The 13970-nt window shown below is 41.6% G+C and overlaps 1 protein-coding gene across 8 annotated transcripts in view; it reads left to right on the top strand.

The window, feature by feature from the left end:
* The window catches only part of MAP2 (microtubule associated protein 2), a 468156-nt gene that overhangs the window by 326004 nt on the left and 128182 nt on the right, over positions 1-13970 (top strand). Inside the window, exon 7 of one of the 8 annotated variants that reach the window (XM_068245201.1) lies at positions 12478-12566. The exons of the other annotated variants lie outside the window; for them this stretch is intronic. The gene's annotated coding sequence lies outside the window, so the exon portion shown is untranslated. The remainder of the gene's footprint in view (positions 1-12477; positions 12567-13970) is intronic. 8 annotated transcript variants of the gene reach the window in all.

The raw sequence follows: 13970 nt of genomic DNA, 5'->3' as shown, positions 1-13970 counted from the left end.
GAGAATTTCCCTTGTTCAGTTTTGTTTAGTTGAGCATTAAGCGAGTTTTAGTATGAAAGGTAGGGAAGTTCCATCCCTTTGGCCATAGAGTAACTACAAATGCCAGCAGTCCTAGAAAGCACTATTAACTTCTTACATGTGTCAGACTTTGCTGAAGTTTGCAGTTCCCTTACCGCCTAACACATACTTGAAGAAACATGAGTCAAGTTACAGCTGGAGGTTAGCTGCAGGTATTCTGCTGGAAACAGCCTCACAACTGCTGAGCGGACTTTTTCTGGGCAGAGCCGGTAATTGTCTCTGGACTTAATATATGCACTGCGTTTGCCCAGGGTGAGTAAATAACTTCCATTTATTAACAGCCCCTTTCTTTGTTTTCCACTTGCTGCATTCACCATATGCAAGATTTCACTGCGGAGTCCAAGTGAGCTGAAATACTGCATTGCAGGCGCTGTACTAAGCCCTGACTATTTAATTGCTGACTGGTAATGTAACAGGGAACATCTCTCTCCTCGAGTCGTTCTGTAGTGCAAACTCAACTGAATGCAGAATTCATATGTCTCTCTTGGCTGAAATATGGCTCAGGAGTCAGGACCTTTTATTTTCTTTGCATGTTTTCAATTCTTATCCACTATTATAAAGTGCAGATCACTTTAGATTCCTTTATGTTCAGTTGACTAGTTTAACCTTTTAAAATGGAATGAATAGCATTAATTTAACATGGTAAAGATGGCCATACAGCTAGCGATCTGGCGGTTTGATCTACTATTTGATAATTTTATAGAATCGAGAGAGAACTGAGTGTGTTCCAGTAGGCCCAATCAATGAAAAGTGGCTTTTTTCATGTTGAATTGACCAGCTAAGTCGATCAAGAAGGACGCAAGATATCGGCCAATCGCACAGGAATTGGCTACTGCTCACATGTCATTTGATTGACTCTGAATCATTTTTTGCATTCAGAGAATAGAGTCACAACATCGTCAGATCGATAAGTGAAGGTGAATTGCATACTAATCGCTTGTAGTGTGTGGGCCACTAGTTAATGGACTTTTGATCAACCACACTGAAGTCGATCGCTTAATAAAGTCGATCACTTTGTTGATTGAATCGGAATCGCTGGATGTATGGCTACTTTAAAAGTAGATTCATTAGAGAAAAACCTTCAATGTTTTTTAAAAGGTAATCAAGCTTATCATATATATTACATTCATTACATTGCTCCTGGTGGTACACCCCATCCTGGGCTACTCCACTAGGTTTGAATCTAATCATGTCATTATTGTGATGGATTTGTCTCAGTACCAAATCTTTCCCCCTAATCTCATTATCTTTAAAAGAAATGCTGTTAGTTTTTATATAAGAGTTTTTATATAAGAGTTTTAATAATATGTTACTAAAGGGGAAACTATAGCTGTATTTTCATTCTGCACATAGCCTGGAGCATAGCAGTTATACATGTTAATGTTTATCTAGGTGCATAACAACTCTACAGTGATTATAAGGCCTCTGAGCCCCAATAAATAAGTATTGCTACAGTCCTGTGAAAAAGTAATTACACCCCACTGGCATTTTTCAACATCCAGATATTTGATCTTCATTTAAAGAGACTCCGTAACAAAAATTGCATCCTGTTTTTTATCATCCTACAAGTTCCAAAAGCTATTCTAATGTGTTCTGGCTTACTGCAGCACGTTCTACTAGCACCATCTCTGTAATAAATCAACTTATCTCTCTCTTGTCAGACTTGTCAGCCTGTGTCTGGAAGGCTGCCAAGTTCTTCAGTGTTGTGGTTCTGCTATGAACTCCCCCCTCAGGGGGGAAAGAAACACACAAATGATCTCTTGAGATTCAAAAGGAAGGCTGTATACAGCCTGCTTGTGTATGGATGTATTTTCTATGTGTGGACATGCTGTACATCAACCTACTTCCTGTTTTGGTGGCCATTTTGTTTGTTTATAAACAAACTTTTTAAAACTGTTTTTAACCACTTTTAATGCGGCGGGGAGCGGTGAAATTGTGACAGAGGGGAATAGGAGATGTCCCCTAACACACTGGTATGTTTACTTTTGTGCGATTTTAACAATACAGATTCTCTTTAAACAAAAGCAGCTATAAAGGTGAAGTTAATGAATTTCAGTGTATGCCATAGGCTCTATATTACCAAGATACGCCCCTGCGGACCGAGCAGTACATCTGTGCAGCGCATGTTCTGAAACTGTACCCTGAAACAATGGCTAAAGATTGTTTCATGACACAGTTATGTAGAGTGTGTATGATGCTTTGCTCCACTCCTTTGCAACAATATACTGATTGCAAAAGCCAATTACATGACCATTTTTACAGTGTACATGCCATTCCATTGTACTGGGTCTTCCCAAAAGGACCCGGAATGTGGTAGGCTACCACAGGAAACCCCATATGTTTTATTTGTTACTTATGTCAGCAGCAGTATACAACTTATTTTAGTCATTTTTTGGCTGCTAGAGTGAAGAGCAACACCTTGGTAACATGGACTTTGAATGAGTTTGTAAATGTCTGTGGTCTCACTACTTCTCACCCTTCTAGCTGAGCTTGGGATGTTTGGATTAGGGTGATAGGAAACTCCAAATTTCACACATTGGCCTCTATTCATAAAGCATTCCCGCATGCAGTAATGCTCAAAACAGCTGACTTTACCAACCATTCAGCAAAGTGTCAATTCATAAAAGCTGTTTCCGCATGAAAAGCTGACATTCCTGAGCAGTGCGGGAAATTACCGCCTTATGCAGTGATTATCTCAACACATGTCACTACATGTCAATTCATAAAGATTAGAGCAAGCGGAATTGGGACGGAGAATACCGGCTGTTTAGAAAAGGAGATAAGCATGTGGATAACAGCCAAGCTAATGGGGACAGACCTCCCAGGCAGCAGCAGTGAGAACAGTACAAAAAAAGCTTTCCGGAATACCCAGGCTGTGTTTTTTAACCTCTTGGGTATTTGTTTTAAGATAAATTTCACATCAGAAAGCCTGCATCTGTAACATTTCTTGAAGTTCTTCTAAGATAGATTGTTTAGAAAGACTAATAGACAGATTCAGAGAAGATTCAGGGCAAGGAGAGGCAGTTTAAAAAAAAATGCACATCTAAAGGGAAGTTTGCTGCCTCCTTTATAGTAACTCTGTCTCTGCACAGAGAAAATGTATTAACTCAGCAGCACTGCCAGTTTAGGTCGGGTATTCCCCAACCTTTTATCGCAAGTGTAAACTTTTTTATGAATTAGCACACAAAAGTCTAAAATACCAATGCAGTGTTTTCCCTCCAAGATTTTTTTTATCGCAAATGTTTTATGAATAGAGCCCATTTTGTATCCTGAGACACATTGGGCCTGATCCAATTCATTTTTTTTTCTCCTAAGTTTTCTCCTAGGTGATATTTTCACATCTTAGCAATAAAATGGCCTTTAAAGGATTTACGAGGTGAAACATGTAAAAAAAAAAGTTCACTACCTGCATCTATTTTGAATCCAGACAGTCCAGACAGGCAAAACACTGCCCCAGGACTTGACGCTAATTGGCGTTAGGTGATCCAGGGAGAGCCGCCGCATTCACGCCCATCGGCGTGATGCAGTCATTAGGAGGTTAAAGCTTTCAGGAGAGGAATTAGTATTAGGCACCTGAGAGAGGGAGGCTAGAGTAAAGGTGCACATTAACAGTAACATTTTTAGCGATGATCATACTTTAGATAAGATCATTTAGATTGAAAGAAAAGATCATATTTAATTGATCTACACCACTAAAGAATCCAACTTGTGATCATATCTCCACCAGTTATGAATATATCTATGAATAAATCCACCAAGTGGAACGATCATTTCTTTAATGTGATTGTTCAAGATCTATTGGGCCCATTTGCTCTGTTTTCATGCAATACGAACTGAATAATCTGATCAAAAATAAGATTGTTCCGTAAAATTTGTACCGTTAACAGGCATAGCACAGGACTTGAGGCTAGTGTCGAGGTATATTTTTTGTATTATTCCGTTTGCCTGTGATAACCTCAGCTTAGACATGCAGGCATTGTAGTATTCTAGAAGTGGTTCTCTCTGCAGTCACCCAGTGCACAAACAATGAGCAGCATGGTGGGGTAGTGGTTAGCGCTCTTGCCTTGCAGTGCTGGGTCCCAGTTCGAATTCCAGCTACATCAACATCTGCAAGAAGTTTGTATGTTCTTCCTGTGTCTGGTGGGTTTCCTCTGGGCACTCTGGTTTCCTCCCATATCCCAAAAACATACAGATAAGTTAATTGGCTTCCCCCTAAATTGTCCCTAGACTATGATACATGCACTACACAATACATACATACGCATATGACTACAGTCTCCAAATTCACGACCGGTTTCGGCATTCCGCCTTTCGCAAGGGTGATTGACGGTAAATTGGAGACTGAGCATTTGTCTACATTACTACATATGATTTGTGTATGTACTGTATGTACACAAAGAAGGTGGAAGTTCCGCACAATGTCACTAGCAAAAACAATCCAACTTTATTATATCAAATACAACCCAAACAGCCAAGTAACTGATATGTTTCGGACCTGCTGGTCCTGAATCATAGCACAAGTCCAGCACATGATGCAAAGCATATATATGTTACGGCCAGAACCCGAAGTTTGGCCACTTCTAGTTCTGGCCAGCCACTTCGGGTTCTGGCCGGCCAATTCGCGAAGTGCCCGCTGCGCTGCGGCCAATGTTAGAAACGGATCGTTTACTCTGATATGAATGTATCTTCAGACCGCAGCGCAGCGGCCAAACGTATTAATTTGTTGCAATTTTAAGCCGGCGGCAATGTAACGATTCAAGCCGCCGGCTTTTTCATCTGCCTCATCTCTCTCTCTCTCCTCTTATGGGCAGCCGGCGGGGGGGGGGGGGCGGGGACACGCGAGTCCCCCCGGAGTCGTTCGTCGCAGCAGGGGCAGCAGAGCGGGGAGGCTGCAGACATTGCTTCTGCCAGCACCCGCTCTGCAAGAACGGCAGGCTTCCCTGCCGCGACGAACGACTCCGGAGGGACACGCGTGTCCCCGCCCGGCTGCCCATAAGAGGAGAGAGAGAGAGATGAGGCAGATGTAAAAGCCGGCGGCTTGAATCGTTACATTGCCGCCGGCTTAAAATTGCAACAAATTAATACGTTTGGCCGCTGCGCTGTGGCCAGAAGATACATTCATATCAGAGTAAACGATCCGTTTCTAACATTGGCCGCAGCGCAGCGGGCACTTCGCGAATTGGCCGGCCAGAACCCGAAGTGGCCGGCCAGAACTAGAAGTGGCCAAACTTCGGGTTCTGGCCGTAACATATATACTCTAGATCCCGCTTCCCTCCTGAGTGTCAAAAGACACACCCTCAAACAGGGGAAATACTGGTTTACTTTACTGTATGTACACGATATGCCTGTTATATTAAAAGGGTCCCGTTCATAAGGGTCTACGATGTGACTACCGTGCTTACAGTTTTTAACAGTTTTATGTGGAAAATAAACTTCTGTTGTGGTTTTGGTTGAACCTACTGAATATTTGTTTTTGATGACATCATGGTGATGGTCACTGTTTATGTGCTTTTTGTTGTTTGAGCACTGGGTGACTGCACAGAGAACCACTTCAGGAATACTGCCTTGAACCCAGCCCTAGGTTTTTCTGACATTGTTCGGTACCCAAGTGGATGTGGTAGCTTTAGCAGCTGGTCGTTTTATTCCTTGTTCGTGCTTTGAATATCTGGAGAGTGCTTGTATACTACTTTGTATCAATTCTAACATTGTAACACGATCAGTCCTCGGGCAAGATCCTCTTCTCCATCTTGCATCTCCATCTTTGTTACACAGTTGTCAATTCAAGCATCCCTGCAGTTCTGTCCCCTGCAGCATTGAAGATCATTAATCAGGCTGACATAGCTTACATGTTAATTTACCTTTCTATATTGCCTCTCTTTTTTCTCTGTACAAATAATTTGATTTCAAATGCTGCATCATTTGCTTATTCTATTAACATATCAATATTAGATCTGAGTTCTAATTACATCATATATCTTAGGCATACATGAACTCAGGCAGATGCCGAGAGTGACACCTGCAGTAGGGGGTACCACAGAACTATGCAACTACTAGTTCCTCTGGATGTCTAGGACAGCTAATAATGTGGTTATGCACTGGATAGTCAACATCTTTGCTGAATAACTGTTGCAATAAAATGTTGAGGGCCTTCCACATAATTATATAGCACTCTGGCTGTAATGCTGACCATCTGGCTATAGATGGTCATTAGAAAGAAAGTGTACTTCACCAGATAACCTGAGGGGAAAGCAATAAGGAAGCTGCTGTATTTATCGCCTTTTAAAATGTCAGCTGTCTGACTATCTTGCTGATCTTTTGATTTTTGTACTTTTAGTCACACACGTGCAAGCAGCATGCAGCAGGTAGAGGTAGTCGATGAGATGCTAATAACTTGCATACACATTTCATTGCATAGAACTGAGCCAGTCAAAATAAAAAAGTGCATTTGATTGACCGACTTTCAGGACACATAGAATTTGCATAAAAGTTCATAAATTATTTGCATCTCATTAACCATCTCTACACATGAGCTGATCCATGGGCAACCCTTTTGGCAATGAATCCTTCTGACCAATTTTCCAATTGGTGAACGTTCACAATCCGTACACATGTTTAGAAAAGGATTTTTTTGACCAAACATTTGTCCGTTGCATCTTAGACCGGGTTCTGGTTTTTGGCCTGTTACATTGATTAGTTGTTTGCACATGAATATGGTGCAATGTGTGTAAAGACTCGTGCACACGTGTAACTTAATGCACAACCAACCGCACAGCATGATTAGCCGCACGACTTGTTGTTTACACGACAAGTACCGCATATACTCGCATACAAGCCGAATTTTTGACCCCCAAAAAGGAGGTCAAAAGTTGGGGGGTCGGCTTGTATGCGAGTCTTCCCTGGTGGTATAGTGGTTAGTGGTGGGTGGTGGGTGTTCCGCGCCCCGCTCCCCCCCCTCCCTGCTCTCCCCGCTCCCCCCGCGGCGCCGCTGCTATTACCTGCAGGCAGCGGCCGCTTCCTAATCCGCATTCCTCTTCTTAAACTTTTCAGCGTGTATCACAGCAGCGCGCCAGGCGCTGCTGCTGTGACGATGCAGGGGCAGGAAAGAGCGGTTCCCTTGGTAACGGCGATACAGATCGCCGTTATAGGGAGCCGCGCTCTTTCCTGCACTCTGCATCATCACAGCAGCAGCGCCGGGCGCGCTGCTGTGATACACGCTGAAAAGTTTAAGAAGAGGAACGCGGATTAGGAAGCGGCCGCTGCCTGCAGGTAATAGCAGCGGCGGGGAGGGGGGGGGGGGGAGCCGGGAGTACTACCTACCTATGCTGGGCACTATACTGGCTAAACTGGGCACTATACTGGCTAAACTGGGCACTAAACTAGCTAAACTGGGCACTATACTGGCTAAACTGGGCACTATACTAGCTAAACTGGGCACTATACTGGCTAAACTGGGCACTATACTGGCTAAACTGGGCACTATATTGGCTAAACTGGGCACTATACTAGCTAAACTGGGCACTAAACTAGCTAAACTGGGCACTATACTGGCTAAACTGGGCACTATACTAGCTAAACTGGGCACTATACTGGCTAAACTGGGCACTATACTGGCTAAACTGGGCACTATATTGGCTAAACTGGGCACTATACTAGCTAAACTGGGCACTATACTAGCTAAACTGAGGCACTACCTACCCATACTGGGCGCTATACTGGCTATACTGGGCACTATACTGGGCACTTTACTAGCTATACTGGGCACTATACTAGCTATACTGGACACTACCTACCTATACTGGGCACTATACTAGCTATACTGGGACACACTGGGGGGCTGCACCAATCCAGTATTTCCTACCCCCGGCTTATATGGGGGGTCAATCATTTTTCCCAGTTTTTTCAGGGAAAAGTTGGAGGGTCGGCTTATATGCGGGTCGGCTTATATGCGAGTATATACGGTACGTACACACGCACTGATCAACTAAACAACCAACTCATTTAAATACTGGTAGGTAGCACTAGGAAATAGCTGAGCATTAGGGTGAGAGCTGAGCAGTGACAGGAGGGCGCATCGGTGGACTCCGGCATGCAGTAGCAGGTAAGATAACACAGCACGGCTTAAGCTTGCGCAATTCTCTGCATTGCTCCAGCTGGGTACACAGGCGGATGCAACGGAGAACTCTGGTATCACCCCCTTCCATGGTGACACCCAGTGCAGCCAGCCCCTACCGCCACCCCCTTAGTTCGTCACTGCTAAACACACATACATATTGGGTGGTTTACAGTGTGCCTACAGCCTCTTAATTTTAATTTTACAGAGCCTATGTGGCAGTTCAGTACAAGAAGATCCCCATTGCTAAGATACAGATCTTATTACAAGTTACCAAAGAGACGCACTTCAGGGAACAACAAAGGAAAGAAAAGGTTATGCAACCAGGCATGCAGGCATAAATCACAGGAGGGAATGGAATAAAGCATTATCTACTACCAGTGGAACAAACACAGTTACAATAAATGTTATAAAAGTGTAAAATGTCTCTTTAGTCTGTGACAGTTATCTAAAGGTTATCTAAAAGTGGCTGGCATATATTGTTAAATGTTTTAATTTTTTTCAAATGTATTCATTTTTAAGCAATTGATTGTATAGATCAGCTAATTCAATTTCCTGCAGTGTGTCCTGGAGTACTCTTTTCACAATGCCCTGATACCTATCCAAAGCATAATCCCCTATTATAGCTCCCACAATTATACTTTTTCCTCATAATAGAGCTCTTTGTTGTACTGCTTCACTATCATACTGTTGTTGTTTTTTTTAATTACTGAGCTCCTTTTTATACCGACTCCCAGTTTAGCCCTTATTTTTATAGAGGAGCAAAGGAGGTACTCTTTCACCTCACCAATCCAGACCAATATCACTGAAGGGAAAATGCCAGGGAAGCCCTGCGATGTCCCCAAGGAATCCTGGGGTTTGTACCGGCCTTAAGTTGTACATGTTGATTCTTCGAATCTCAACCACTAGTTTTCAGAAGGTTGTTCAGTCTGATTGGTCTTGTGTAATCAATGAGTGTAGTAAGCAGAAACTCTGTAGATTATTTTAAAGTTGGTCACCCTGTCTGCACTGTCTTCAAATACCTTCCAAAGGTGCATCAACCTGGCATCCTCCTGGACTAAGAACCCTTTGGTGCCATTTTAAGCTCTCCTAATAATAAACTGAAGGGCAGTTTTACCAAAACACCTGAAACAAGCATGCAGCTCATCTTGTCAGATTTGTGTCAGAATGATCTCATCTGCTGCATGCTTTGCTAAAAGTATTAGATGCAGAGGCTCAACAGGACTGCCAGAAAACTGGTATTGTTTAAAATGAAATAAATATGTCAGCCTCCATATCCCTCTCACGTCAGGTTACCTTTAAAGAGACTCTGTAACTAAATTTTCATCCTTATTTCTTCTATCCTATAAGGTCTTATACTTGTTCTAATGTGCTCTGTCTAACTGCAGACTTTTCTAGTTGCACAGTGGCTGTTTTATCTCTGTTATATGATCTAATCTTCTCTCATCTGTCGGCTCTGGCGGGCTGAGGCAGTCAGGCTGGAATGTGCAGTGCTGCTTGTGATTGGATAGAAGCTATACACACCCTCTCCAGCCCCCCTGCACACTCTGTATGACTCACACACTGAGCTACTCTCAGCCTATCACTTGCTATGTCTTTTGTTTGTAAACACTGCATAAAAAGGCCAATTACAAGCCAGGTTTGCAGCAGGGAGTGGCAGAAACAGCACAGAGGGGCCCAGGAGAACATAATGAATAGACTGGTATGCTTTTTATTGTAAGTATTTTAGAGTACAAATTCTCTTTAAGGCCTTTTTTTGTGATGTCAGTAGAAGACTGAGCATTCAGTGTTGTGTTGAAATTGATCACTATTTGATGAATTTCATATTGGGTAGGGATCAAATGGCTTGGCATATCAACCAAATTTAATTCAGTTTAATAGATCAGAAATTATATTGAATCAACACATCATATCTAATTAGACTCTACTAATAAGGTTGTGTTTCATGAGGTTGTTTGTAAGTCTAATTTGTTTGTAAGTCGAGTCATACATTACACACACTGATATGTGTGGATTCATAATTTAGGTTCTGACAGCTCTAGATTTTAACATACAGTATAAACAAATATTTTTCGAAGCTTTTAAAATGCTTTAAACAACTTACAACAGCTTATACAATAATGTAACTTGTAAGAACAGAAATGTGTGATAACATTAACAGTGCAGTATATTTTGTACAGAATGACAATTTGGTATGCATGATACTTTTGGAACTTGAGTGTTTATAAGCAAGCGGCTATCTGTATATCGATTAAACGATGGTCAGGTTCATGTAAACCTTTACTTGATCAACATACTGCACCGGGGGGAACATTTTACATTGGGAGGGACACCGCAAGGGGTTTCCGTCTTGTTCGTCGTTCATCCTGATATTGCACGCTGTTACCACTGCGCACCCGATGGAGCAAGTTGGCCTAACATCGTGCAGCCTGTCCGAATGATACATGCGACCAATTGTGGCCCGAAATTGGTTGCATTGTCAATTGGGCACGCTCTTGGTGGAACTGATTTTCATCTGATTCGATAATAATTGAATTGGTTGGTCGATCGGCCACCAAGCCGCTTGATGTGTAGCCACCTTAAGAATCAGTGTCTGGTTGGCAACAGAGCTTGGTCACTCAATGGCCCATGTTTATTCCTAGGAAATACATTTTCAGCACTCTGAAACTGAAAAGTTACCAATAAGTAGCTGAAAAAGTACAGTCAAATTATTTTCTTGCTTTGTGGTGGGTTCAAGGCTTTTTATTGATATATTGTGAAAATATCACCTAGGAGAAAGCTTAGAAGAAAAAGTGAATTGAATAAAGGTCAGTAGAGTTGATGCACTACAGTGTGGTTGATGCATGTACTATGCATGCACAGGTAGCACACGGCAGCACAGGGTCACACTATTAGCATGACCCGCTATACATAATTAAAGCAAGAATTACTATAATAACATCCGTTTTAATGTGCGTTACCATAGTAATGCTTGCGTGATTCATGTGTCGCGGGTCACGTTAATAGCATAATCGGCATTATACAGCTGCCGATAGTATCAGTAACACTGCCGTGTGCGACCTGCGCACACCAATATTACCAGTGCATAGTGAATCAACACCAATATCTTGAAGGTTGTACACACTTTTAATAGGTAGGATGGCTGCTATATAATGCATTTTTCTTCCACTTGGGAAAAACAGTCAGTCTATTTATCAGTATAACTCTTGTGTGTTTGTCCCTCTCTCTCTCTCTCTCTCTCTCTCTCTCTCTCTCTCTCTCTCTCTCTCTCTCTCTCTCTCTCTCTCTCTCTCTCTTTCAGCGATATAGAAAGATTGCAGGCAGTGACTTTGGCAGTGTAGTGTTATTCAGCTAGCCAAGTGCAGCCTACCATGTCATTCCTGTAGGTGTCATATGTTCAGCAGAAGCCAGTAGTCAGCAGTACTGATTAACAAGATGTAAAAATTGACCTGATTTATGTAGATTCACTCAGCTATAGCCACCAGGCCTGGAGAAAGAAGGGACTGCAGATAGCTAGTGACCTGGACCTGTCTGGGCATGGACTGCTTAAGGCTCATATAATGGAGTATTGGAGAGAAACAGGAATCTAATGTGCTGGATTCAGATATGAAAATATACACTGGGAAGTTTTATTTTGTCGCTGTATTTATATTTAATTCATAGAAAATTTAAATACATATATTAGTGATAGTAAGTAGGAAGAAAAGGATTTGTCTGCTGAGAAATGAGGTCGCGCTTTCTTTGAGTCTCCTATTGTAAGGAATAACCAATACAATTAAACTATTTAAGGAAAACATTGGGACATTGAAACAGAACTATTGATAAAGCAATAACACTCTCACACAGAGGTAAAGTATAAGGGATTGTAATTACAGAAACCCAGAAATCTCACTGGCGCACAGTATGCATACACAGAATAGAATGGTACAGAATAAAGCACAAACTTCTGTTCATATAGATGCATAACAAACTGTACACGTTTATCCAGGATTTACCATTCTGCTTTTAGTAAGATTGATAAGCAGGCAACACTCACAAATGGATGAGTCAAGCAAACAATAATTCAGTTAGATAGTAAGCCCTTTGTCTTTTATAGCCAAATCACTAAGGAAATATACCATATGTATTTCATTCTCTTTTAACTCAGTATTTGGCCTCTTGCACACTGCAAGCAAATCAGATTCAGATTCAGATTTTTAATCTGTTTTTACATCCGATTCCGATTCAGATTTTTAATCTTAACTGCATGCTGCGTTTTTTGATCCGTTTTTCTGTTGAATGTATTCAAGGAAAATCGGAAACGGAATCGGAATCGGAATCGGAAACGGAATCGGAATCGGAATCGGAAAACGGATTTGCAGTGTGCAGGGAGCCTTAGGTAGGTTTGCTTTGCTGTCTTATATATTAACATGTTTAGTTATATGATAGACATTGCAGTGTATTTGACTTTTCAATTATTGGTTCAGACTCAGAGTGCTAAATACATAAATGTAGTTTGGGCATTTCCTATCAAAAAAGTACTAGGCAGTCAGCAGCAGTAGGGTATGTGATAACATTCCATTTAAATTAAATTTACTTTTTGATTTCGGTCTTTATATGTGTTTGAATAACACTTGGGCTCAGCATCCTAGCTACCCACTGAGCCCAAAACAATTAGGAAAGTGCTACCAACACAGCAGAATAGATGGATGCATTTGGAAAAACACAACACCTGCTAAAACATAATACACAGGATTCAAACACAGGCTACCCCTGCTTTATATCATTCCATTTACATTTTATACTGTGTACTTAATGTATGTCCAAAGTGCTTCAAATACGCACATCAAGCCAAAAAGTAAATGTCCGTCTATACAAGGTTATGTGTACATTTTTGCCTACATATATTTGCATATTACTGTGTTTGGCACCGTATTGAATAGCATCTAATTTGTGTGATTAGAACTAGCTACATTTGGAAAACAGAACACAAAACAACACAGATGGCATTTAAACAGTTGTTAATACTTCTCCATAAGATCTAATTAAAACATTTTTTGTTTCCAAGTGATGATTCTTGCGAAATATTATTTTTCTGAGCTAGATTAGCGAGAACTTAGATGGCATATTTGCTGGAAAGAGGGCGATATTGCTAAAACTATCTATCGGAGTTTAGTTTATCTTATAGCTCTGTGTTTCATATTAGATATGCTTATTTATATGCTGCTCATCACTGTCTTTTTTTATGGTAGATATTTGAATGCTGCTGTAGTTTATACATTTATGCTTGATATGTTTGTAAACTAAAACACTTTTTGAATAAAAATGATTATATATATATATATATATATTGTAACGATCGGTGTAACACAGAGAGGATCTGATTACCGGTGATCTGCAGTATCACCGAGAATACAGATATATACCCGATTATTGATGATCTGCAGTATCACCGATAATCAGATATATCTCTAACCTCTGGACACCTGGGTAATAAGAGTGTTTGGTGCAACAGAAATACTTTGAGGACTGCACCTGAGGAGCAGGTGCACAGCAGTAAGGAGTACTGAACAGTAACACGTTCCTTCCGTAAGCCTGAGACTCTCCCGAGGGAGGGGTCAGGCTAGGGGTAGGAAGGACAGAGTGTGAGTGACACCAAGGAAGGGTGTCACCCCCAGGTCTGTGAGCTATCTCTAGACTGGGGAGATAGCTCTCAAGGTCGGACAAGCCGGGTCGGCAACAGACAGACAGATCAGGGACAGAGACAGGAGACAGATGCGGAATCCTAAGACAAGCAGAGTTC

The sequence above is a fragment of the Hyperolius riggenbachi genome, chromosome 7 (assembly GCF_040937935.1).
Source record: "Hyperolius riggenbachi isolate aHypRig1 chromosome 7, aHypRig1.pri, whole genome shotgun sequence".
NCBI lineage: Eukaryota > Metazoa > Chordata > Amphibia > Anura > Hyperoliidae > Hyperolius > Hyperolius riggenbachi.
The sequence above is the reverse complement of the archived record's forward strand: the minus strand, read 5'-3'. Positions and strand labels throughout refer to the sequence as shown.